The sequence below is a fragment of the Malania oleifera genome, chromosome 1 (assembly GCF_029873635.1).
Source record: "Malania oleifera isolate guangnan ecotype guangnan chromosome 1, ASM2987363v1, whole genome shotgun sequence".
Lineage (NCBI taxonomy): Eukaryota > Viridiplantae > Streptophyta > Magnoliopsida > Santalales > Ximeniaceae > Malania > Malania oleifera.
This window is the reverse complement of record NC_080417.1, coordinates 21,342,682-21,366,528: the sequence shown is the minus strand read 5'-3', so window position 1 is coordinate 21,366,528 and position 23,847 is coordinate 21,342,682.

Sequence of the window (23,847 nt, the reverse complement as noted above, 5' to 3'; positions counted from 1 at the left end):
GAGAGATTGATCTTGAGTGTGCATATACATATAAAGATTGTTTTTCTAACAAGATCATTACTTGAGAAAGGTTTTAGCTATTGGTTGTATAGTTTTTGATTCAAGAGTATATCTATTTTTCAAAGAGCTTCTCAATTGAAAATCCATTTTTGAATATTTGATTAGAGGTTGATATTGAGTTTGCATATTGTAAATCATTTTTTAGAAGATTATCACTTGAGAAGATCTTTAGTTATTGATTAAATACTTTAGGTTCAAGTGAGTGTTCATTCAAAGACTTCATATTTTTTAATATTACAAATCTACTTGATTAAATATCCTTGGTATTAGATATCCTTACAAGTGCATAACTATATCTATTGAAGGATATTTTCTGAAAATCTTATATAAAGTTTTTGACCTTTGGTATTCTCATCATATATATATATATTAAGTCAAATATTACCAAGATCACATTGAAATTGAAATCTTGAAAGAAGTATTGTTTTTGACAAAGTGTGTTTTAAATCTTTGCAATCTTCAAAGCTGTTATTGTATTCAAAGATTTAACCTAAGTTCTCCAAAGTATTGATTTATATAAATGTTTTCGGGAGATTTAATGAAAAGGGAAATTGGGTATTGAAGCATAATCATTCATTAACAATTGTATCATTACTTACATTCTGAGCTTCAAGTTTCATCATATGATTATGTATTAGGAATTTGAATTGTACTCACTAGCTTTGTTGGAAGCAATTTTGAGTGTTTTACAGATTTCATTGTATTCACGGTTCGGCTTGTGAACTGGGGTTAAGGAGAGAGTTGTATCTCTTGTAAGCAGTGGAGTAAGAGGAAGTTGTACCTCTTGTAAGCAGCAAATTATAAGGGAAGCTCCGTCCCAATTTAAGTAGTAGGGATTATAGTGAAATCCTTGAGTGGGTTGCTCAAGGCGAGGATGTAGGCCGAGTTGGATGAACCTTGTAAAATTGCGTTTGTCTTCTCTTTTCCCTTGACTCTTTACTTTCCGCACTACATTTTATTATTCGTATTGCATGTATATGTTGAATACCTCTACACACACTTAATTGGGTAAAAGAACTCATTGATAAAATAAATTTATTTCAATCATAAATCCCTACAATGGATTTGGTAAATATACAAATAGGGATTAAGTGGTAAATAGGTTCAAAGAATTTTAAAATACCCAATTCAACCCCTCCCCCCTCTTGAGATTATACCTTAATCAACAGCCTTCAGTAGTCTAATCCACTATCTTTATTAAATAAGTTGATATTCGTCTGCTAGGTGATGGAGGTTTAGGCTAATACATACATGATTCTTTTGCACCGACTATGACAATTCCTTAATTAGGTGAGAATGGAGGTTGAAATTAGCCTCGCCCACCCTAGGCAAACATTTAACTATTATTTCATGGTGACTGTAGACACCCCATTTTGTTCGAGACCCGATATAACAAAAATTAGGCATTTTCATACTGTAGGTAGGGAAGGAAATACAAAAATATAGAAGATGGGTCTGAAATACTGAATTTTAGGAAAATACATGAAAGAAATATCATGGAATACAAGAAAAAAACAAAAGGGAATATGTCGGAATATTTAATTAAATTGAATATTTATTTCTCAAAATTGAATGATTTGCAATAAAGAATGATGATTTGTTTCCTAATTCAATTGACTTGCTTGAGATTTACATAGATAGAAATTAGTAGGAGACATCGAGTTGAGCCTATGATGGAAACTCCCTGCTAAATGGAAAGCACACGTGTGGAAAGAAATGAAATTGCCTAAGATGGTTTGATTTGCTTTTAATGATGAATGAAACCCTAGCCCTATAAGAAGGGGACATCCACAAGGGAAGTGAAGACCACATAGGAGAGAAAGAAAAAAAAAAAAAAGCTTTGTGCATCCATGGAACAACTAAGAAAGAGTTAGGGAGAGAAGAAAATTGTTTGTTGAAAATTCAGGATTTGAGGTGCCTATGCAATCAGCTTGATCTTGACGATCGTGGCTTGGATGGCAGCCCCATCGCGGTAGCAGCTTCAGGATTGGAGGAGAGGAGTTAAGAAGAGAGAAAGAGGAAAGGGGAAAGAAGTTCAGCCATCAAGAGAGGAGATCAAAGGGGAGGTTCAGCCATCCCAGGAAAAAGAGAGAGAAGGACAAGAAAAGGGGGAGAAGGCACAGAAAGGATTACATCTCCAAAGGTACAAGGTTTCCATCAAAATGATATTTTTATGTTCATGTTTTAATGTTGGGTGGTTGCAAACTTATTTGATGCTTGAGTTTTCTTATGTATTTAGGTTTAAGGTCAAGGTTTGAAGGTGGTGAGGTAAGGGTTGATGGAAAAGGGGGTTTCTCTTGTTGCAAGTGTACACACCCTAATTTTACTAGACCTTTCTGAAAAGACCCAATATAATAAAGTTTGACCTTGAGTCCTGTATGATCCCGAGATATAAAATTAAGACCCTAATTCCCCATAATTTTCAAAAAAAATTTGAGTCTGTTTAATTAGTCAAGTACCTTAAAATTTTTTTAAAAAAATTTAAACTGAGTTTTGTAAATTTCCAAAAAAAATAGAGTCTCTCAAAATCCTTTTAGAGAAATTAAGTCTTCTTGATTCTTGTTTATAATCCTAGCATAGATCCTTTTAATAGAAAAATTAACCTCCTTTAGTTGTCCTTTAGTTGAGGCCCCCGTAATTATCTTTGTTAGGCTAGGTATCATGTTAAGTTTTGATATCGAAAAATTTGAGTCCGTAGTTTAAATCTTGAAAATAATTTCTTTGAATTTTTTAGTTGAGTACTTTAACTTTCAAAATTTAGTCCTTCTACTTTGGTTAGGTTGGAAATCGAGTATTCTAGTTTTTAAGACTAGCATTGTTTTGAGCTTTTCAAAAATTTATTCAATCAAGTCTTCTAATTGGGTCTTTTAATTTTGAAATCGGGTACTGTGTTTCTATCATAAAATCATTTTTTATTACCAAATGTGTTTTAGGGAGGGTTGGTCAACTCTGAAGTAGGATTTTGGTCAAAATTGAATTTCAAGGTCACATTTTAAAGAGGAAGGGTACACATGTCCAAAGCACATGAAGAGTTACCACATAAAAAAAAAAAAAAAAAAGTGGAGGGAAATAAAATGTGTAATATACAGGGAATGTTAAAAATAATGATTGTAGTACAAGAAACGTGGGGGTACATCAAAATGCAGGAAATACAAGCAAAAAAGAAAATTAGAAAAATACAAAAATATAGGAAACTGAAAATTCCATCAGCTCCAAGCTTGGCCTGCCAACTGGAATGGCCAAGAAAACCTTCCTTTCCTAGAATGCCAGCAGGACCTCCCGTCTCACCGGCACACAAAAGAACAGTGGAATCAGTTGGTTAGTTGAAAATTCATTAAAAAAAAAAAAAAGTTGCATGTGTGAGAAAGAAGGGAATAATTCCTTGCCAGGTTTGTTAGAAGGAATTCTTTTAAGCAATTTTGACACCAAATCACCCCAGAGCCTCCCTATAAATAGGGAGGCTTGCATTGTAGCTGGGACACCATCAAAAACTAAGTAGAAACCCTATAGAAATTAAGATAAATTAGAAAGAGGGGGAGAAGCTCTGTAGAAATTGAAAAAAAAAAAAAAAAGCAAAAATAAGGAAGAGAAAGCTCTACTAAATGGAGAGTTCCTGAAAGGGTAGGTTTGCACAATTCAAAGGCAGAAGCGGAGAAACCTCGAGGGAGCAAGGACCATAAACCTATTCACAAGAAAACATAAGTAACAGATTACCCAACCAGACTTTCAGACGAATACAAATACAGAAGCTAGAAAAGAAGACCAAAGGAATGATAGGCCTAAGGTAAACTCAAATCCTTTTCCTTTTTTCTAATTCAAAATGCTTAAACTATGCTAGGCTTTGTGCATCTATGAGTGCAGGTAACCCCCTCTCTCGGGTTCTTAAACGTGAGCTCAAACCCGAACACCCTACTTGAACTCGAGACCTGAGCCAAGATTCGAATTCCTTAATCCTAAACCCCTTACCCAAATGGTGGTCTGGATCTTCTGATCCAAACTAAACTCGCAAAGTAACTTAGCCTATTTCTTACAAAACTTCTAGGCTCGGGTTTTGATTTTTAAAGTGAAAGCCCATTAAACCTGCTTTCGGTTCGAAAACCCACCTTTTTAAAGCAACCCTAGGCCTCCTCCTTTCAAAATTTCAACCCGGGCCTGTTTTTGAAAATTTAACTTAAGCCCATTTCTAAATTTAACCCAACCAACTTCTTTTAAAACTAAGCCAACCCATTTGTTTTTAAAACTGATCCAAGCCAAGTTGAAACTAACCTTCAAGCTCATCTCATGTTTTAAACCTTGACCCGCAGTTATTTTAAACCTTGACCCGCAACCCACTTTAAATCTTGACCCGCATCCCATTTTAAAACTTTAACCCACAGCCCATTTTTGACAAAATCCAAGCCCATCTGTGTTTTTAAAATCGAGCGCACTTGTTTTTAAAATGGCCAACCCATTTTAAAATCACTCGGCCCAGTTCACATTTTAAAACCAACCCCCAGCACATTTAGCAAACAACTTGAAGCCCATTTTTCTAAAAACAGACCCAAGCCCACATGTGTTGTAAAATAGACCGAATTCCCATTTAGAAAAAACTAGCCCACTAAAATATTTTAAGCCAAGCCCAATTTTTAGAACACCTCGTCCTAGCCCAGTTTTAATAATGCCCAGACCCTTTTGAATTTTAAAGCACCCTTGCCCAATCTCTATTAAAACCCACACATGACCGAAGCCTAGCACATGACAGAGCCCACGTGGCTCCCTCGAGTTCACCCGAGTCAATGCCCCCCCTCTAGGTTGACTTGTGTGAGTCAACCCTTGAGTCCACCCACCCAGTTAGGACAAATTAACTTGTTTTCAACCTTGCCTCGACCAAGAAGAGGCCCTCAGATTACCTAACCCACAAACCCACAGCATCCACAAATCACACACATGCCCTTCAGATTTCAAAACAGAAGATAACAAAAATCAAACATCAAAAATAAAAAGGAGGGAGAAAGAAACTTATCTTTTGGGTGAGCTTTGAAAGAATATTCCTTTTGAGTCCTGCATCGCTCATCACAAAGCACCGCTCAGGTAATGGCCCAATACCATTTTGACAAAGATCGGGCTTTCTGTTCAGTGTACAAGGGATGAGCAAAGAAAGTCCTCAAAATGATTGAACGAGAAAGTAAAAAATGAGTTACAGAAAGGGGTAAAGCTTTTGGGGAGTTCTCGATTGAAAGAATAGAAAGAGTTTAGGAGGTTTGAGGAAGGAGAGGTTTGAGAAAAAGAAAAATCGAAGAAAGAAAGGCATATGAATGTTATGACTTTCAATTCACATGAGTTGTAAAGAAGAAAGAGTGAAGAAAGGTGGAGAGTCTAGGAGATAAAAGGGTAGACAACATCCTAAGGTTTTGTTCTCAAGGAAGAGAATTGAGGGAGAAGAGGAAATGGAGAGCTAGGGTTTCTAAGTTCTAGGGTTGTAGAGAAGAATAGATTAGAGGTGAGAGATCAGAGGTAAGTGTGAGCAAAAAGGGAATCGTAGGGTTAGGGTTTCTATGAACCCTCAAAGGAAAGGACGAGAGGAAGAGAGAGAGAGAGAGAGAGAGAGAGAGAGAGAGAGAGAGAGAGAGAGAGAGGGATGCTGCAAAATCGAAAAGTGAAAAATGAAAAGGAACAAAAATTTCAGCTTAAGTATTTGAAGTCATGTCACTGTGAGATTTGAACATATGGCACATTGCCACTCGTTTGATTGAAAGGATATGCGGCTACCTTCGTGACCATTCCATATGAGCCTCCTATTTGCGCTCCAGATAAAACCACAACATCGATTCGTGTGTGCACAAGCCTCCACTGTCGGATCTCTACATTTCATCAATGGCTGTGATCAGCCCGGGATAGGTGCACCCTCGAGCTCCGCTCCACCATCCGTTGAGCGACATGTGGTCACCTATTTCCCACGCACGCAGAAGCATGCATGCTTCCCCACAACCGTCAAATTGGCCCTGTGTCAGTGGCCATGATGGTGCCATGTAGTCCATACATGTCTTCTTTAACACCACCCCCCCCCCCCCCAATTAAGCACTCACTTGTGGTCTTGAAAAAACCTTCAATCGGTTCCCCCCAAACCAGTTGAAGTTTGAATGATTTTCCCCCCCTAAACCGGTTTCCACCGATTCCTCTCATTTTGTTTATTTTATTTGTTTTAATAATTCAAAAATTCACAAAACAATCAGAAAAAATACAAAAAAAAAAAAAAAAAAATCAGAAAAATTATAGAAAAATTATGAAAATAATATTTTAAGGTTAGAAAATTATGTTGGCACTTGGAAATATCATAAAAATTAGAAAAAAGCCACAAAAATCTGAAAAAAATAAAAAATAAATAAAAATAAACGTTTATAGGTGAGGAAATTGCTTTTTATACATGGAAAAATCATATGATGCCCACAAATTTTAAAAATCATAAAAAACATGGGAAAACTTAGGATAAAATTTTCAAAATGTTTTTGGGACTTGATTTTCACCATTTTTCTTTAATTGTCTATTGTTATTTCAAAGTTTGGGAAAAATATGGAAAATATAAAAAATTCAAAAAATATAAAAAAAAAAAAATAGGAAAATATCTTGAGACTTAAAAATCATTTTTGGCACTCTTTTTTATCCAAAATAAAATCGAAAATCTCTTGGAATATTATTTTCATACTTTAAAAAACCCTACGAAATTTCAAGATGTTGAGAGTTTATTTTGTACCATATTTTCTTGATTTTCCAATCCTAATGATTTTAAAGGCAACATGAGCTCTTCGGAGTACAATATGCCCCAATTTTGAGAAAATACTTATAAAGTATTTTTATTATGCAATTTCTTTACAATTTTTGACAAGGAGTAATTTCAAAGGCTTATTAAATTAATTTTGGGATAATTTTCTATTAATTAGGTACCGTTCGTGAGAACGGGCACGTAGGGGGTGCTAATACCTTCCTCTCATGTAACCGAACTCTCGAACCCGACTCTGGTAAAGCGGACTGATACTACCCTTAATTGGGTAGTAATCAAGTGTTCTAACCACACTCCAAAAGGTTAGTGGCGACTCCATCACACCATGTTTTCCACAAAAATATTTTTAAAACCACCTTTTACCATCTTATCCCAAGTTCGCGTCCAGGAACGTCGCGATAGCTTTGCGACTCTGTTAGGGATGCTTAAGAGTCGAGCCAGTAATTAATTGAGAATTATCTCAATTTCAAATATAATAAGCCTTTTGATTACTTGACCATATTTTGTACGTAGTGTTAATAGCTTCTTACATTGATTTTTTCCATGGTTATTTGAATAAGCGTGTGATTAATACTTTGTTAAGCATGTGATTGATTGTGAATAAGCATGATAATTTGCTTCATTTGCTGTTTTATTAAGCATGAAATTATTTGTGAATATTTTGTTTGAACAAACAGGTGGATGAATGTGAGTAGAGGGATTAGGCTAAAATTTGAGAATTTCACACATTTGCACACACTCTATACCCAAGATTTCCCTGCTAGGATTAGTTAAGAGTGTAATAGCGTCAGTCCCTTCATGGCAAGGCTTGATGGGACCCACGAACCACTCTGCTCAGTGTAGTGGACTTTGTCTAGACCCCTATGGGGGAGGATTGAAGTTCAATCTAGGGACCTATCATCAATAAGGATTCGAGCCTAACCACACATGATTATCCAAGATCCCTTGCCTAGGGTAGAACCTTGAAGAACCCTATGCAATAAATGGATCCACCAGGAGTTGGGACAGAAGTCACATCCTTCTCCACATATTAATCCATTTATTGTACATATGTTCGGCAAATGCTTTATGTTGTACGTTAAGCATCCACTTAGGCATCCATATCACTTAGCCAATGTTTCAAAAAAGTTCAATTCATTTATGAAAAAGTCAAATTTTATCTTCTAAAGTGTCATACCAAAGGGAAAATGGATTATTCCCGAGATCATTATCAGATAGGGTTTTTTTCGGGACTCCAGCCAAATGATTATTTAGGTTACATTACATGCATCCATGCATAAGTTCACACATAAATCATGCACGATATTTCATCTCCAATGGGCTAAGTAATCACCTCCTAATTTCCTGTAAAACCAAGCAGAATCAAAATTCGCAATTCCAACAATGAGCGCACCTCTACCCACTCTTACAACACTAAATGAAAGGCGAGGATTATGGTGGAATAGCTGGTAAGCAGGGTATTGGGTATATAACAGGGGCAGGATAAATTAAGTGATAAGATGAACAGAATATTGGAGCCCTATTGAATAAAGGAAAGATGTACAAGTACAAGGCGAGGAGGCGGACTCAGATCCTACCCACGCTCTGAGTTTCACCCCAATTCATGGGCAAACATCAGCACCACCTCCTGTTGTCGTAGAATGGCCACTTATGAGCAGTCCCTCGTTCGTTCCTATTGTGCTAGTACCAAGATTTCTAGCAGTTCGAGTACCTCTGTTGGTGATGACGGATGTGGGAGTGAAAAAAATATGAAATCGAGCATCGCTGTGATGTACTTGAAGAGTGCTTGAGAGCCAATGAAAGGACCTACACATTTGGCTTTATTAACCCTATAGATCTCTGTGTGCCGCCAAAGATAGTTCTACCAAAAAAATTCAAGGTACCGGACTTCGAAAAGTTTGATGGAACCCGGTGCCTGACTCACTCAAAAAATGAGCAGCTCGAAAGCTATCCCAAGTATAGGAGTTACATCGTGTAATATTAAGCCCAAGGGCTAGATCGTCTCCTCAGGGAATGCGTTTTAATCTCAATTTCACGTTCGTCCAATCGAAAACAAAAATGCACTGAACTCGGTTCAGATTCGGGTTTTCAAGATTGTGGAAACTTAAATGAAAATACAAATTAAAGTCCTAAAACTAGCACGCACGGAATTAAATAACCATAATAAAAACCCTAATCTACTTAAGGAAACACTAGAGCATACTAACTAAAAATGGAAACCTTAAACATGGAATTAAAAATACGCAACCACAATCACAATTTAAACACGAAACAAACAAAACTCTAAACCTAGTATGCAATGAAATTGAGAGCAAAAACGGAAACTCTAATCTACTCAAGGAAACATTGGCACGCGTTAATTAAAAATGGCAACCTAGAACATGGAATTAAAAACACACAATGGAAACTAAATTAGACACACACTAAAAAAAAACCAAACCTACTAAAAATCGAACCTTTAGCACAATTAAGAGATCAAATCAAGACTCATAATTTAAATGTAAACATGAACTCAACGGAAATTTAAAAGACATAAACAATAACGGAACACAATAAAAACACAACCTTTACTAATCATAGACCCTAACTAAATCGAATTTCGACAAAAAAAATATCTGAATTTAATTAAGAATGCTAAATTAAAATAACTATCAATTAAATAAACAAAGAGATTAATTTAACAATAATGAAATACTCAACATTACTCAACTTAAACAAAAAGAAAGAAAAATCCAATAACATTAAAAAAAAAAACTAAAATTTCTTCAATATTCCAAAATTCAAAGAAAAGTAAATAAAAGAAAGAAAGAAAGGAAAAGAGAGAGAGAGAAACAAATCCACGAAGCCGTGAAGTTGCTGTTGTGCTAGAGAAGTTGCTGCTGCGCTTTGGTGGTCCTGCTATGGAGTCGGCTAGTGTTCTGCTGTGCTTGGGGACTGCTGAAGATGGTGGAGGAGGCTGGCCGTACTGCAAGAGGGCAGAGGAGGCCAAGAGAAACAGAGGAAAGGGGGAGAGTGAGGGAGGAAAGACAAAGGGAAGGAAGACAGACAAGGGGAGAGAAGCAGAATTGAAAAGAACAAAAAAAACAAACTAAAGAAGAAGAAGAAGAAGAAGAAGAAGAAGAAGAAGAAGAAGAAGAAGAAGAAGGAGAAGAGGAGAATGGGGAGCCATGGGGGCTGCCTACGCAGGAAGAGAAAGAGAAGGGTTAATAGGATAGGGGGGGAAAGCCCTAGACCCGAATAGGAAACCCGAATTGCTATATTTTTTCATTTTTTTTATTCTTTGTTCATCGCAAATCTGATTCTTTTGGAGCCCGTATCTCACAAAACTCAAAACACTAAAGTTCTAGATAATCCTTTCCTCTTTCTCCAAAAATTTGAATCGTCTTGATCGGAGCTCGGACGGAAAAGTTATGTACAAAATACGAACAGGTGTTGGTTTTGATTCCCGGGAATTTTCCTGCAACAAAAAATTACCAAAACTTCATAAATAGTGTAATAAAGTTCAAGAATGATGATTTTGGCATTTTATTAAAATATTGGACAATTTTAGATATTTAATTAAAAATATAAACCGTAAAACTCGGGTTAAACATCCAATTACGCAGTTTCGGCGCGTAATCACACCCCCCAACTAACGTTTTGCTAGTCTCTAGCAAATGACGTGAATGAATCTCAGGATGGTGTCTACAACTACATACTCCAATAATCATGAAATCAATGCACATGCGATATAACTATACCACTTCACATACAAGAATACTACTGAATTTCACACAGGCTCGTTCATATTCAATACATACGACTCCAAAGCACGTCACTCATGCAAGTTTCATCATTTATTTGTGATTTGAAAGCAGTATACTCACATAAAGTTAATTAGTGGCACATTCAGAGTTAATGCAATCATATAAGTTCGAGTATAAACGAGTAAACTCTCGAGGTGTGTGTGATGTGTGTGACTCAGTACACCTAGGACGCCAGTGGACACCTACAGAACTGTCGCTTTGACTCGGCCTAACTGGTATACCCTCAAAAGCACTCAAAGAAAATGGGTTCACTCATCATATGTGAGGAGGAGTGTCGCGATCAAACATCCCACATATTAAAAGGAACAATGCTAAGTATATGGAGTGGACTAGTCAGGAAAGGATCTAGCCTATCTATGAGGTGTCGGGTCCTTCACCCTAACATCTTCTCACTTACTCGCCATATCCAAATGAGACCACCCTAGATCAACTTACTCACAAACTTGTCGTGAATACATCTGAGGCATTAATCGGTTGAAGAATCTTCATACGTAGAAAATATGTGTCGTCCTTGACTTTTTGTGATATGTATTTGGGCCGGCATTGACATTTCATTTCATGCGCATGTATATTGCTTATTCTTTTTTCTGCTCATTCTTTATTTTCTGACTTTTCTTGATCAATAAGGACAATATTAACACTTCTTTTGTAATCTTTATACCATCAATGGGAATTGAGCTCGAATAGAAGTTCATGAATTAAGTCTATCTCTAGGGGTGGCTCAGCCTTCACATCTTGAGTAAGCTACAAGACCTAGGTTTCTATCTCCCCACTAGGTGTCACCTCTAAGCTAGCAAATCAAAAATAAAGACTAGTGTACAAAGGAATCATCCAGAAAAAGAGAATTGAGTTCCATGAACTCTGATTTGATATTAACGCTAAAAAGGACGATAAATAGCTCAAGGATATCTCACAAGGTGTTATAGTCTCCACGGGTGCTCTCTCAGTGCTCACAGGAAACCCTAAGTGCAATGAATCACGTGAATGTGTTTATTTAGCCTCGTGAGATGCCGTATAAATACAGGAAATTATATAGTCAAATTAACACGAATGTACTACCAATCAATTCTTCATGGAGTCATAAGATCATATAGAGAGAAACTACGCATGATTGACTCAAGTGTGTCATTCATAAGTTATATGCAAGTATGCGAAGGGTATACAAAGTGTAAAGCATGACATAGTGCAATGTAATTCCTCAGTGCTCCTCCTTTCTTTCTCTCTTTCTTTTTGATTTTTTTGATTTTTTTTTTTGTTTTTTTTTTAAACCCAGTACGTGTACGTGCACAGTGTCACATGCGAATGCTCATCCCCCCCAACTAAAGTGGAACATTGTCCTCAATGTGAAAGCATAGGGGAAATAGAAAAAACTGTGCACGGGAAAAATAAAGCGTACCTGAGTGGCGAAATAACAGAAAACAAAAATCGAACTACGAGAAAATAGACCTGAAAACTAACTAAAAATAAAATAAGATAAAATAAAAGGAAAATAAGGGAAAGAAAAACATCACAATTGTCTTGGCGGAGGCTCTGGAGGAATTTCGTCTGGTGGCCGCAGGTCTATAAATTGCATCGGCGGGTCTCCAAATTTGAGCCGCCACAATCGATCAGTCGTCATACCTGCACGAAAATCAACCTCAAATGAATTAATGCGTGTCGAAATACCAAACAATTTGTGTGCAGGTCGACCCTCTTGTTTTTACAAGAAAGGGTCTTTATTCAACATTGTGTCCAGGAAATGTGCTTCTTTACGAACTAACGGTTGAGAGAAAGTGATCGGAATAATTACCTGCAGTTCTTTAGAAGCATTAACATTAAAGGTTTTACCTGGTTCTTTGAAAATTATATGCTCACCAGATTGGTCACCCTCTTTATCGAGTGTACATATCATCATACCACTGCAAGAGTCTACCTCCACATTAGGCTCCTTAACATCTGATTTAGGTGGGAGTGACGGTTCCACGGTTTCTGAGCTCGGAGTATGAGGTACCACAGGTTGGTACTCTGTATGAGTATCAGTCTCCTCATCAACTAAATGCTCCGCTTTTGGGCTCGTTTCCTCTGATTTTTCTTTAAATTCATCTATTTCAGCCGTAACTTCCGGTGCTAGGACAACTATTTGTCCGACGATGAGCATTTCAGATTGGGGGTCGTCTTTCTCGCTACTGAAGGTGATGGTGGCATCTGCTGTCTCAAGAGAAACATCATGTATTTGTTGTTGCGGTTGCTGGTACTCTTGAGAACTAGGCTGAGGTTCTGCCAGTGTTTTCTCGTTTTCTAATATGTCCAACTGTGTGCTTTTTGCATTAATGGTGTCCCGCAATTCATTATTATGATCGAATTGAGTTTGCATGAACTGTTGGAGCATGCTCGCCATCTGAGTTATGCTATCCTCCAAAACTTCTGACGACGTACAGCTCGGAGAGATCTGTGGTGGCTGGTATTGAGGTGGAGGAATATTCGGGCAGTTTGGTGGTTCATATGCATCACCACCACTAATTGTACTGATAGGATATGCAGTCATGGGTGCCTGAGTGTATCGTGTGTTGCACTGTGGGACATTGTCAGCTAAGTAATCAAAGAATGATAATACCTGATCTGGATCATCGCTGACGGGCTCTCCATTAGACATAGTCTGGACAAAACACTTGCAATCAGGGGTAAGAGCAGTATAAAAACAATCAACTAACCTCCATGAGTCGAACCCATGATGTGGACAAGTACTTAGCAGATCCTTGAATCGTTTCCAGCAAACCCCAAATGTCTCGTCATCCTGCTGCATAAAATTAAGAATCTGTTCCTGCAAAAATTGAGTTTTCTGTGAGGAACAAAACGCATGCAGAAATTCACGCTCCATATCATCCCAATTAGTGATAGAATGAGGTCTCATAGAATGAAACCAAATCAGTGCCCTATCCTGCAAAGTAGCAAGAAATAAATTCAGTCTAGTAAATTCGTCAGTTCTAGCATGAGAGAAAAACATGTTGCAGGTTAACTCAAACTCTGCTAGGTGCTGATAAGGGCACTCAGATTCCGTCCCGTAAAACTCGGGTAGCAATGACGTCCTCCCACGCTGCATCATAAAATTAAGCTCGTCATAAGGCAAAACAGTGGAAGAGGATGCAGTGGCATATTCAAGCTGCAAAAAATCCATTATCGTACGCGGTGCAGGTGCAGCCATTTTTCAAAACTCAAAATTTTTTTTTTGTTTTTGTTTTCTATATTTTTTTTCTTTTTTGTAAAACTAACAAAAATGACGGGAAAAACGCAAATTTGAGACTAAGACCGACATTCCCCGGCAACGGCGCCAAAAACTTGACTCACTCGAAAAATGAGCAGCTCGAAAGCTATCCCAAGTATAGGAGTTACATCGTGTAATATTAAGCCCAAGGGCTAGATCGTCTCCTCAGGGAATGCGTTTTAATCTCAATTTCATGTTCGTCCAATCGAAAACAAAAATGCACTGAACTCGGTTCAGATTTGGGTTTTCAAGATTGTGGAAACTTAAATGAAAATACAAATTAAAGTCCTAAAACTAGCACGCACGGAATTAAATAACCATAATAAAAACCCTAATCTACTTAAGGAAACACTAGAGCATACTAACTAAAAATGGAAACCTTGAACATGGAATTAAAAATACGCAACCACAATCACAATTTAAACACGAAACAAACAAAACTCTAAACCTAGCATGCAATGAAATTGAGAGCAAAAACGGAAACTCTAATCTACTCAAGGAAACATTGGCATGCGTTAATTAAAAATGGCAACCTAGAACATGGAATTAAAAACACACAATGGAAACTAAATTAGACACACACTAAAAAAAAACCAAACCTACTAAAAATCGAACCTTTAGCACAATTAAGAGATCAAATCAAGACTCACAATTTAAATGTAAACATGAACTCAACGGAAATTTAAAAGACATAAACAATAACGGAACACAATAAAAACACAACCTTTACTAATCATAGACCCTAACTAAATCGAATTTCGACAAAAAAAATATCTGAATTTAATTAAGAATTCTAAATTAAAATAACTATCAATTAAATAAACAAAGAGATTAATTTAACAATAATGAAATACTCAACATTACTCAACTTAAACAAAAAGAAAGAAAACTCCAATAACATTAAAAAAAAAACTAAAATTTCTTCAATATTCCAAGATTCAAAGAAAAGTAAATAAAAGAAAGAAAGAAAGGAAAAGAGAGAGAGAGAAACAAATCCACGGAGCCGTGAAGTTGCTGCTGTGCTAGAGAAGTTGCTGCTACGCTTTGGTGGTCCTGCTATGGAGTCGGCTAGTGTTCTGCTGTGCTTGGGGACTGCTGAAGATGGTGGAGGAGGCTGGCCGTACTGCAAGAGGGCAGAGGAGGCCAAGAGAAACAGAGGAAAGGGGGAGAGTGAGGGAGGAAAGACAAAGGGAAGGAAGAGAGACAAGGGGAGAGAAGCAGAATTGAAAAGAACAAAAAAAACAAACTAAAGAAGAAGAAGAAGAAGAAGAAGAAGAAGAAGAAGAAGGAGAAGAGGAGAATGGGGAGCCATGGGGGCTGCCTACGCAAGAAGAGAAAGAGAAGGGTTAAATAGGATAGGGGGGGCAAGCCCTAGACTCGAATAGGAAACCCGAATTGCTATATTTTTTCATTTTTTTCATTCTCTGTTCATCACAAATATGACTCTTTTGAAGCCCGTATCTCACAAAACTCAAAACACTAAAGTTGTAGATAATCCTTTCCTATTTTTCTATAAATTTGAATCGTCTCGATCGAAGCTCGTACGGAAAAGTTATGTACAAAATACGAACAGGTGTCGATTTTGATTCCCGGGAATTTTCCTGCGACAAAAAATTACCAAAACTTCATAAATAGTGTAATAAAGTTCAAGAATGATAATTTTGGCATTTTATTAAAATATTGAACAATTTTATATATTTAATTAAAAATATAAACTGTAAAGCTCGGGTTAAACGTCAAATTACGCAGTTTCGGCGCGTAATCAGTGCCCTCAAACCCACCTATGGTTATACTGTTAGATGATGACAGCCTACTCAAACAATGAATAACTCATGATGCACTGCTTTCAAAACAATATGACTGAGTTAGCCGTTGGTGCTTTCAACATGATAGAGCACGGATTCACACCTGGAGAGATTTGGCTACCTAGCCCAATATCGCCATATAGCTGAAATGGAGCCAAACCGTATAACCCTGCAAATGATGGATAAGAAGTCCACTGAAACATTTCGAGAATACACATAAAGATGGAGGGATATGGCAATTCAAGTGAGCCCTCCGGTGGAGCATAAGGAGGCTATCTCCCTATCCGTGAATACATTTAAAGAATCCTACTTTCGGCACCTTCTAGGAGCAAACCATCATGATTTCATGGATTTTATGTCTGCTAGAGAGAGAATTGAGGCAACCATCAAGACAGGAAAAGCCAAAGGTGTGGATTCAGACTTGAGATCAAGCATGAAATGGAAGGGTAGGAAGAAAGACGAGGAAGCTCATATGGTTCGAGGGCATTATCATCTTGGAGCAAAAATCAATGGCCTAAGAAAAATTTTGTTTTTGGAACACCATTTATCAAGTAGCACATGCAAGCATGAGGCCTCAAATGGTTCCTCTTGGGTCTAAGCCCACCTAGCCGATTCACTGAACACGAGAGAGGGGCATCCAGAGGAATATCAAAAAAATAAACCTCATTCCAATGACATGTTCAAACTTATTCTCCTAATTGATGGAACAAAACATGGTTTCAACCATTCCAAGGACTCCTATCACACCCCCTTTCCTATATTGGTATGACCCATATGCCCAGTGCGCGTATCATGCCAATTCCCCAGGACATACCATCGAGCGTTGCTGGGCATTCAAGCATAAGGTACAAACATTAAGGGATGTGGGTTGGTTGTCCTTCGATGACAAACATTCAGGAATTCAAAATGATCCTCTACCCAATCAAGGGGAAGGAAATGATTAACATGTCAGAAGGAGTTGAAGCCAAGCAGAAAGAGTATATTAGCCATGGATCTAGGAAGTTCCACAAATGGCCTAAATGGATGGGTTTGCCTTTTTATAGCAGGAGCGCAAACAAAAAATTGACAAATTTTTGATTATTTAATCCACTCCATATGGTGCTTTTGTTTTCTTTATTTCTTTATTTTAATTTTCTCTTTGTAATCCTATGGCATTTTTGTCTCAGAGAATTTCGTTCTCGTCAATGAAATGAAGTTATGCATTTTCGTATGTCATTTGCATCATGAGTTTAGTTGCAAATTTTTTTTTGCTCGTGTTTCACATGAGAGTAAAGAAAATAACAAATACCAATATTCATGAACTCGAAACAAATGTTAACGTAAGCCAGGAAATGGAGGTTAAAGAAGATGAAACAATTTTCCTCATCCTATAGATTCTCATGTAAAAAAAAAGCATTTTGCTTAAAAACCATGAAATGGTGTTGATTGTTCCATAAGTTCATGTTGATCATCACTTTTGTTTTGACCAAATTACAAAAGGCCATCCTTTGCCAACCAGTTTTCCCTAAAAAAGAACCAAGCACTGATTTATCACTTGTTACACCATTTGAGCCTGAATGTTAAGCCAGTTTCTTCAAAAGTTATTTTCCAAAAATTTAATTGGGTTTGGGATTCAAAGGCCTAACAGATCATGTGAGATATGCCACCTAAAATGACGGCAAACCATTTTTGGTTACCAAGAAAGAAAAGTTGAGAAAAAGAAAAAACCTTTGTTAATCCCGTTAAGCTCGAGATATTTAATTCTTAATTTAACCCATGAAAAGGATCACACCCCACACTGGGGCAATTTTAAAAGATGTTTGTCCCAAATGGAGTTCGAACTAATATAGAGCCAAGATTCCTTTATAAAAAAGGGTTCAGAAAAAAGAAAGAAAGAAAGAAAGAAAAATTGGGGACATACATCACATGTGATCCTTGACCAATGACTACCCTTGATAACATCAACAAAATTTGAGCCTTATTATATCTATGTTTTCTTTTACCTTTATCCCCTTAGCCTACACTTCATTCCAAATGAAAGCCTTGACCAGAAGGGTACGCATTTTTGTCTCAAATGATTTGTCAGACTCAATGTTGAGTGTGAACTACATAATGACTTAATCCCCAAAAGATACGTAGGCAGCTTGTTCAAATGACCTGCTCGGTCAATACTTTGCAAATACTTTGCCACAAACTGGGGTAGAAGATGCCATTCGAGGAAGGGAATATTGAGCCTTAGTTTCCTTATTTTTCTGAGAACCTGCATCCTTAGGCCTACATTTCGTCCCGGGTCCCAAAGTCCATCTCAACATCAAAATAGGGGTAGAATTTCACTAAACTATGGTCAACAACTAGAACAAGAAAGCAACATTGGTTTCCTAGCAAAAGAAAGAAGGGGCAATGTTTCATTCCCCAAAGCTGGGGCAATTGACAAAGGGAGAGAGTCAGTTATTCAACTTTATAGACTAACATCAATGTCACATGACTTTCAAATACTGGTATAAAATTTTCCTTTCAAAGTAGCATGAATATAGTGAAACACCTATTTTGTGCAAAAAACATGATCATTCACCCTCAAAACCCCTTTCATCCTTCAAAAGCTCCAAAAGATGATTGGATAGTCAAAGAAATATCCCGCAAGGCTCGCCGATTTACTCTTCTAGGAGCTAATTCAAAGATTTGTTTACTCGAATGGAATACGAAAATATGGCGAGAAGCAATTACAAATAAATGTAACTAGGGCAAATTTTGGGTTGAGCTTCATTGTAGCCAATCCCGAATGTAGTAACCCGACCCCAAGAAAAAAAATAAAATAAATAAATAAACAAATAAAAATAAAAATAAAATAATAATAATAAATAATAAATAATAAATAAACATAAAATAAATAAATAAATAAATAAATAAAGAGATATTTTGGAGAAGATATTTTGAAAAGAGATATTTTGAGATATTTATAGATAAATATATTTGAGGAGATATTTATTTAGATTACTTAAGGGCTAAGTTAGGTTTTATTCTATAAATTCTCTTGTTATCTCTCTCTCTCTCTCTCTCTCTCTCTCTCTCTCTCTAAGATCCTTTGCCGTTCGTCGTCCGTTTCCAAAAACGGAGAGTACTGTGTGGATCAGAAGAGGAAACTCTACATTTTTCGTGGATCAGATCGTCGTTTCGGAGAGTTTTGGGTTTTCCCAAGAAATGAGGTAGGAATCTGATCCTAATTTTGATTGAATATTTGGATAGCAGTATAAAACATAGTAAGGTTATGTTTTGTGGTTTTAGTTTTTCGGGATCTTGGGTTGTCGATTTGGACCGTTTTCATACGAACTTTCATTTTGAGTATAAGGTAAATGGAATTTGATTACAACATCTATTTTGGAAAACTAAATTGCTAAAAAGCTAGTTTATGTTATTATATATGATTTAACTGCTTATTTGTGAAATTCTACCGAGTAGAAATGCCGGTTTGATGATTTTACGATTTTTAGTAAAAATGAGGATTTCGACGTGTGATCTCCAAATTTTACAAATATTGTTTATTTGTGTTTATACTATAGTAGGAGAGGCTCGAATCCTTTATTTATTCAGTTAAACTATGTATATTGAATTTCTATCATTTAGCGGGTTTTTGAAGCAAACTTGTGTGATATATGTTGAAATGGAAATGGATGGAATTTTCCATACTATTGATATAGAATATGGGAACAAAGTTCCAAATTTGTTATATTGAGAATGTGATAAATGGAGGTTAGTGATACACTGAGTTGAATCAGTAAACAAAGAGGGGTAAACTGAGTGGAAAGACGCCGGTTTGAACCCAATACTATTATTTGAATTTGGGAAAAATACTGGAATTGCACAAGTTATCATATTTGTATAAATTGAATTTATGATACACAGAACCACAGCTTGAGAGTCCTGGGAGGGTTGAAAAATACTTTCTTTGCAGGGTTGAAATAAACTACTGTTAAATGATACGGCGCGATATTGTAGCTAGATGTACACGTGCAACCACATGTACTAAACGATGTGGGTACCAAGATGGTCGGCTAGCAGGGTGAAACCATTGGCTGATATTGGGCCAATGGAGGCAGTCAAATCGTAAGTAGGTACTCAATAGTGCCCGCATGAACAGGGCATTGGACGAGTATCAGTGCACAACTTAGGCCACGGGGTAAAACTGGTTATAGGGATATTTTGTTGTTGGTTATCTGATAAATCATTAAATGGTCGAAAGGCAGATGTGGGAATTTTGTAATATGAATAATGATATACCTGATGCATTACTGTATTGAAAATATTTGATTTATATTCCAAATGTTGAATGAAAATATTCATGTATGCAGTCACATACTGTTGTAACTTTTTCTTCCTTACTGAGATGTGTCTCACCCTATCATACAACCTTTGTTTTCAAGTCCATCAGTACGTCGGTCCTAATAGCTAAAAGGACTGGGGAGATTGGTTTTTGTTAGCTTACGTAAGCATATAAATCCTGTATTAAACCTAGATGAAAGTCTTATTGGAGGATTGTAATAACAAGAATTTTATCCTATGTATGACTTTAGGAGAAATGGTGTGGATGTATTAGTAAACTCTGGTATAAGTCTAATAGAAATCTCAATGGATTTTTATGTTTTTCCGTAACATTTACATCGTAATTATGTATGATTTACACCCGGATGTCCCTGTTTAGGGCGGGTTGTTTCCATATCTTGAACAAGTATAGACATTGTCACGACGTCTCGAGAGCGCGTGTGCCCCGGGTGGCGAAATTAAAATCAATTTTATATTTTCAAGGAAAATATTGAATGTCGGAGTCGCTACTAACCTTTTAGTGTGGTTAGAACACATGGTTACTACCCCGTTAGGGGTAGAATGGGTCTATGTTACCAAAGTTAGGCTCGGGAGTTCGGTTACACGAGGGGAAGGTACAAGCACCCCCTACGCGCCCGTTCTTACGAACGGTACCTAATTAATTTGAAATTATCCCTAAGTTAATCTAATAAGTCTTTAAATTTCTCCTTTTTATGAATTTATAAATATACATAAATAAATAAACGTAATACAATATATATACATATATTCCCTCAGAGCTTAAAGTACGTGATGCCCGAAGGCTCATACCCCCGCAATAAAATCATAGGGATAAAAAAAAAAATCAACAAAATATTTAAGAAAAATACTCCCAAATTTTGAAATTGTATAAAAAAATTTATAGAAAGATACTAATATGAGAGGTTTTAATATATGGTAATAGAGTAATAAGCAACTCACACTTACTAAAATATCATGAATGTCAAAATAAGTAATTAGATACCATATTACTATCTATATATTAATATACTAAGGATACTATAATAAATCTCATCACATGTAACATAATAGAAATACTATAATACTATCACTATATATATCAAAATACTAAAAATACCATATATGCTTAGATCCTAAAAATTCTAAAAATACCATAAACAATATGAATTAATCAAAGCCCTAAGATATATACGCAATTAACATAGCAATAGGAAAAAACCCAAGGTATACGGTAGTAATGCAACAATACTAATAATCCAAAAGATACCATATTAACAAAATCATAATAATAGTTCAAAACATACAATATTAACATGAAGTAACCGAAGCCCTAATATATTATAACAATAATACACTACTTATAACAATAATACTACTATAATAATAACACAACCAATATGTATATATGTATATATATCATAGCACATAATTACCAATGATAAATGCTACTAGAATAATAAGGTGTATACATCATAATATTAATAACAATATAAGCCCTATACAACTTTAATCTGATCTTAAACAATAATATCCAATAATAGGGAAGTAATCAAACCCTAAAAAAAGAAATCAATGTGTAACAATATGGAAACAATAAATACACATATATGATAATATAGAAATAGTCAAACTATGGAAATCAATACGTGATAAAATGGAAACCCTAAAAATCCAAATAAGGAAACCCTAAAAATGAATATGAAATTTAATACATACCCTAAATACAACAAAATTATAAACTTGAAGATTAAAGCAAATTTTAATTGTAACATTTCTACAACAATAATAATGTTCATTAAATAATATGCACAACCAAAATACAAACAAGAATATCAACTAACAAACGTTAAGAACCTACAACAATATTATAGATACTTTAATATGTAAAAGAAGAGTTTAAATATGAAACTAAATATATATATTACACTAAATAAAACATTATAAGAAAAAAAAACTCAAAATATTAAATATACCTGCATAAAAAAAAAACAAATATTATATATCAATATAAACCAAAATCAGCAACAGAAGAAAGAAATAAAATAAAATAAAATAAAATCGCATATATGTGTGTGTGTGTGTGTGTGTGTGTTTGTGTGGTGCATCTGAAGCAGAGGATTTACAGAGGGCAGCAGGTTGGCAGCAGGGTGTTCGGGTCCTGGAGGTTGGCTACTGTGGGGGTGGTCGGTGCAGCAGGGAGACCACCAGTGGCTGGAGTCGTGGCTATACTGGTCGGAGTGGTGGTCGGCTGCTTGTAGGCAACAACTGTGGAGCAGAGGAGCTCTGGTGGTGCTGTACTGGGCTTGAGGCAGCAGAGAGGGGGTACTCGGGTACTGCTAGAGTTCTGGAATGCTGCTGGTGTTGTTGGTATGGTGGAGTTGAACAGAGGAAGTGGTGGCTATCGGTGGCTGTGCGGTGATGGAGTGGTGATGGCCTCAGGTGCTGCTGAAGTAGCCGGATGGTCTGGTGCAGAGGAGCTCGAGGCTCTGTATTGTTATGGAGGGACTGTGGGTTGAGGATGAAGGGCTGGTTTTCTGGTGCAGAAGGCCGAGAGCCAAGGGACTCCGGGAGAGAAAAGAACAGAGAAATTAAAGAGGGAGAGAAGAGATTAGCTAGGTTTTCTTTTTTTCTTTTGGCCGTCTGTGCGCTACGCTTGCTTCCTTTGCTTGGCCTCTTTGCCATTATATAAAAAATTTCAAAACCCTAAAACAAACTTCCTTTTTTGATTTTCTTTTTCTTTTTTCTTTTTCTTTTTGCTTTTATTCTTATGGTAATAATGAAAATAGAAATAAAAATAATAATTATAATTATAGTAATAATATAAGGATAATAATAATAATAACATCAATAAGGTAATAATAATAATAAATAATAATAATACTACTACTAATAGTAAATAATAATAAATAATTATGATAAAAATAAATAATAAAGATACTATCGGTAAAATAATAATAATAATAATACTAATAAAAATAAAGTAATAATACTAATATAATAATAATGATAACATTACTAAAAATAATAAAAATAATAATAGCCAAAATAAGATACTAATGCTAATAATAATAATAATAATAATAATAGTAGTAGTAGTAATAATAATAATAATAATAATAATAATAATAATAATAATAATAATAATAATAATATATCAAAAGCAATAAAATAAATGAAAAATAAAAATAATTATAGTAAAGTAAAAATAAAATAAAGATAATAAAAGTACTAGTAATAATAATAAAAATGGAAAATAATAATAAAAATACTAGCAAAATAATAGTAAAGTACTAATAATATAGGAAAATAATAATAATAATAAAATAATAATAATAATAATAATAATAATAATAATAATAATAATAATAATAATAATAATAATAATAATAAGAAAATAATAAGAGAGGACTTCTTGTTCTATTTGGCTAGGGCAAAAATAGGGTGCCTACAGGTATTATGTATGAATGAGTGACGCCTAGGTCCGTATAAAGGGCTAGGTCGTTACAGTTGGTATCGGAGCCCATAGCCAATCGAAAGTATGATTTGATTCATGCTGCCTGGTTAGGGATTTGTGCTAAACTAAGAGGTTGCTAGTTCTTAAAGTCTAGAATATACCAGAGTATAAGACATGGATATGACCTTGAGTTTAACATTGTATACTTGGAGATGAAAAATAATTGGCAGACTTCTGTGTTTTTCTGGATCATTCGAAGGGTTTAGAAAATCATGGCAATCTATTGATGGTGTTGTTTCCAAGTGGAAGGGCAGGACTTGAGTTAGAATCATGATGTTAAATTAATGGAGTACATCGATATTCAGGATGTGGATTTAAGGGAACTAAGTCTATAGTATGATAGTGTTAGTTGATGCTTAGGCTATTAC